This window comes from Grammomys surdaster, unplaced genomic scaffold (genome assembly GCF_004785775.1).
Source record: "Grammomys surdaster isolate TR1022 unplaced genomic scaffold, NIH_TR_1.0 194, whole genome shotgun sequence".
Lineage (NCBI taxonomy): Eukaryota > Metazoa > Chordata > Mammalia > Rodentia > Muridae > Grammomys > Grammomys surdaster.
This window is the reverse complement of record NW_021604639.1, coordinates 12,389,722-12,393,899: the sequence shown is the minus strand read 5'-3', so window position 1 is coordinate 12,393,899 and position 4,178 is coordinate 12,389,722. Positions and strand designations below refer to the sequence as shown.

At 40.4% G+C, this 4,178-nt stretch overlaps 1 pseudogene across 1 annotated transcript; it reads right to left on the bottom strand.

Annotated features, from left to right (window-relative positions):
* Positions 1-925: 925 nt before the first annotated feature.
* Positions 926-1,488, bottom strand: LOC114623223 (annotated as a pseudogene). The gene has a single exon (XR_003711730.1). The product of XR_003711730.1 is annotated as a histone deacetylase complex subunit SAP18 pseudogene (transcript).
* Between the last annotated feature and the right edge of the window lie 2,690 nt (positions 1,489-4,178).

The window sequence follows — 4,178 nt, the reverse complement described above, 5'->3', positions numbered from 1 at the left end:
TCTCTCTCTCTCTCTCTCTCTCTCTCTCTCTCTCTCTCTCTCTCTCTCTCTCTTTCTGTGTATGTGGGGGTGTATCTGTCTATCTCTCTCTGTCTCTCTGCCTCTATGTGTCTCTATGTGTCCCTGTGTGTCTCTCTTTGTATGTGTCTGTCTCTGTCTCAATATCTCTGTGCATCTCTCTGTCTCTCTGTGTGTATCTGTCTCTGTCTTTCTGTGTGTGTCTATCTCTCTCATATGTGCATACATGCATACGTGTTAGCACGTGTGTGGGGGAGGACATATGTGTATGGGCAGGTGCACTTGCCTGAGTAGGCATATGTGCAGGCCAACATTTGGCACTGAGTGTATTAATTTTTCTCCTGCCTGTTCTTTTAAGTGACAATTCTGTGTTCTCACACTTACAAGACAAACACTTGACTGAGCACATGGCCTTCCTGCCATAAACTTGGTTTGCTTGGTTGGTTTGTTTTGTCTAAAGGAAAGCTTCTCACTGAACCAGAAGTCTGTTTATGTTTTGTTGACTGTCCGCACTTCAGCAACAAGATGCCAGTAAAAAAAAAAAAAATGTTTTTGAGCTGAACATTTTACAGAACAATGTGTACTTGAAATCACGTATTCAACTGCTCTTTAATGATCCTGGATAAAGTGCCTTTGTTAAAGCAAAACAAAAGCCAGTCATTACTGGTTAATTTCAATTACCTAACTTACCATTAACTGTGGTCCAGAGGATCATATCGACTTGAAGCAAAATCTTCAATAGAGATTGACATGATATTACTTTGGCACATAATATATTAAATATGTTTTGAAAAATCACTTGACACAATAACTTTAATAAGTCTCAGGAGAATTATGCTGAGCCAATAAAACAATCACCAAAGCTCACACATTGTATGTTTCTACCGGTACAATTTCTTTTTTTTTTTTTTTGAAAGGATTAAGTAAGTTTATTTTACAAACTGGCTGAAAAATAACTTCAAGAAAGTCAATAGAATTCAGTACGGTCTCATCCTCCCTGACGAAGGCGGTGCCCGATTTGGAGGCGTGATGGCTATGTCCAGATAATCCCCTATTTGGAACTTCTGTGACTGCAGGGTCATGGAGTCATCAGTGCCCTTCCTGCCAGACATGGTGCTGCCAATCTCCTTAACTCGATATCCAGGTCTTTTAAGATCCATAAACACAATTGCGAAATTGAAGTGCGTGCCCTTCTTTCTGGCTTCTGGGTAGACTTCCTTTACTAAACTAGTCAGTTCTTTCAAGGTTGCATCCATCCAGGTGTAGATCTGCAGCTCGCTCGAAGGCACGTTCCCCCGGGAGAACTCGTCCATTCGGTGGTGGCGGCCGTTATTGGTGGTGAAGACCCGCAGCAGGAGCGGGCAGGTCTTCTCGCTGTCGATCGGCTTCTCCGGCTCCTTCTTAATTTCCTCCTGTGTAACGCGCGATTCCACCGCCATCTTCCTCCTTCGGCCCGGGAGACGCTCGCCCTCACCTGTACAATTTCTTAAGATGAGAAAACTATAGAGACGGAGAATGAATTACTCATCAGTGATTACAGATAGTGTAAATCAGCAGTTCTTGTGGTTCTACAGTGGTGTGTTGGTATGGGTGGTAATGAAAGAAAACTATCCATGGTAGCACAATAAAAACCTAGCACTAACAAATATGTGTGTGAAAATACACACAAACACATGAACACTCACACAACACATACACGTATGCATATACATATACTCACACACAAGTTTACTCACAGATAGACACACTCAGACTCAGGCTAACACATGAAATGGGCAATCCTACCAAAATCTGTACATGGTCTACAGATTCTGCCGATGTCTATTTTCTGGTTTCCATGTCATCCTATAGATCCATAAGATTAACATCATTAAACGAAGTTCAGGGAAGGACACGAAGAACTTCTACGCTGGTTTGCAACCTACTGAGTGTGTACAGTCATTTCAAACTAGAACTATTAGAAACAACACAAAAGACAATATCCATTGTCAGGCCAGAAAGACTCAGTTAGGATTACTTATAATTTCTCTTCTCTTTCATAATAACTCTCACCAGATGCTAAAAATATTAAATCCTAAGAACACATATTTTTTTGGGGGGGCACACCTCCTCAGCTTCTCGCATTACACTGCTGAATATTTATATTTATGGAGCTCACAGAGGTGGGATGCTTTCTGCTTGGAGATGACCTGCTAGACTCCAGCAACAGATCTGATGAAGGATCCCAATCCCTTTTTACCCCATCCTATGCTAAAAGACCTCTCTAGCTTTCACTTGAGGGACTGAATGCAAGATGCAGCTAGTTAGAGATAAACAGCTTTTCCAAGGGAGGTATTCAGAGGGTTCTTCAATGCAGAATTAACCTGCCTGGCTCACTTGTGCTGAGCTGCAATTACATCTCAAATGGGAACTCATGTGTGCTTTGAGGTCAACAGGTCTTGCCTGTTTTGCTTTCTGTTGAATCCTCAACAGACGCCACACACCAAAACCTGCTGTTGAAATAATCGGATCAGTGATTTGTACCTTACATAATTGGCATTCGAGTTTGCGCAATTGAATTGATAAGTTTGAGGGGAACAAACCTAATTAATATGTTAGTCCTGGGGGATTTCATTCTCTCTGCTCCTCCCTCCTTTCTCAGCCATTGAAAATAATTCTGTCATTAGCTATTCTGTTTTTTTAAAAAACAGGATCTGCTTGTTTGTTTGTTGGCCAGGAGAGTGTTCTCTCTCTCTCTCTCTCTCTCTCTCTCTCTCTCTCTCTCTCTCTCTGTGTGTGTGTGTGTGTGTGTCTGGCTCTCTCTCTCTCTCTCTCTCTCTGTGTGTGTGTGTGTGTGTGTGTCTGTGTGTCTGTGCGTCTGTGTGTGTGTGAGTGAGAGAGAGAGAGAGAGAAAGAGACAGAGAGAAAGACAGACAGAGACAGACAGACTGACAGATGGACAGATTGACTGACTAGCAGACTGAGATAGAAACAAAGACAGAGACAGAATCAGAGACAGACACAAAGACAGACAGAAAGATAGACAAAGAATGAGCAAGGGAGGGAGGAGGCAAAATGTATGGACCAGAAAGAGAAAGGGGCATATGATGGGAGAAGGTTAAGCTGTAATAGTTTCTGGAAGGCAGGCACAAGAAGAGGGAGGGAGAAGGAAAGGTTTCCCTTGGCTCTTACAACAGACTTTAGAGAGGCCACCAATTCAGGTTGGTGGTTTCTTCTGAGTTTGGAATTTCTGTTTATGGCATATGTTAAGTATTTTATTGAGTGTGTTATGTGGATTTAACTAGACTCAGTTGCAGAGTCCTTGTCTCTGCACTCCTGGAACTCATACTGAGCCTGGTTTGCTCTACATTGGGTTCGAGTCATATATTTTGTTTCTTAATTAATTTTTTCGAGAACTTCTCAACCGTTTGCTGTTAAGATTGATAGAATTTTATGGTGCTTTTTCTTTACAACAACTAGAGCATATTTTAATTATATTCTAGTATTTTTAGTTTTCGTAATTAAAAAAAATGCTTTCATCTAAAGGTATTTTACTATAAGCCTCTGAAATGAAAATTCCACCTTAAAAAATTCCGACTTAATCAATTTAATTTCCTTCTCCTCTTTCATCTTTTGTTTTATAAGGTCAAATTTTCTCATATTTGAACACAAATATAAGCCTGCTGAAATATGTTTTCCTTTTTAATAATATATGTACATGTACACTTATATGCTTACATGTACTTAAAGGATTTAGGAACAGAGCATTAATTTGGAAAGGAAGGACCAGTTGTGGAGAGAAATGAGAGAAGAGTTTCATGTATTAATGACCACATACTAGTTTATTCATTGAATCTTAGCAATAACATGTCTACACACTTACTAAAGTACTGAATACACTTATGTTGTGAAGGCAAGCATTTTGAATGAAGCAGAGGATTTCGTCTCCCTCCTTCAGCTTCAGTTTTTATTATCACCTTAGACTGTAAACTGAGTGTGACAGTGTAAGCCCAGTAATCCCAGCTCTCAGGTAGTATGGACCAGAGGATCACAAGTATAAGATCAACCTAGGCTACAGACAAAGACCATCACTCAAAGAAAATAATATGTCAGGTTGTAGAAGACTATTCATATGCCAACCACAATCTTTGCCATCCCTGAATTAAATGAACCATCTGACA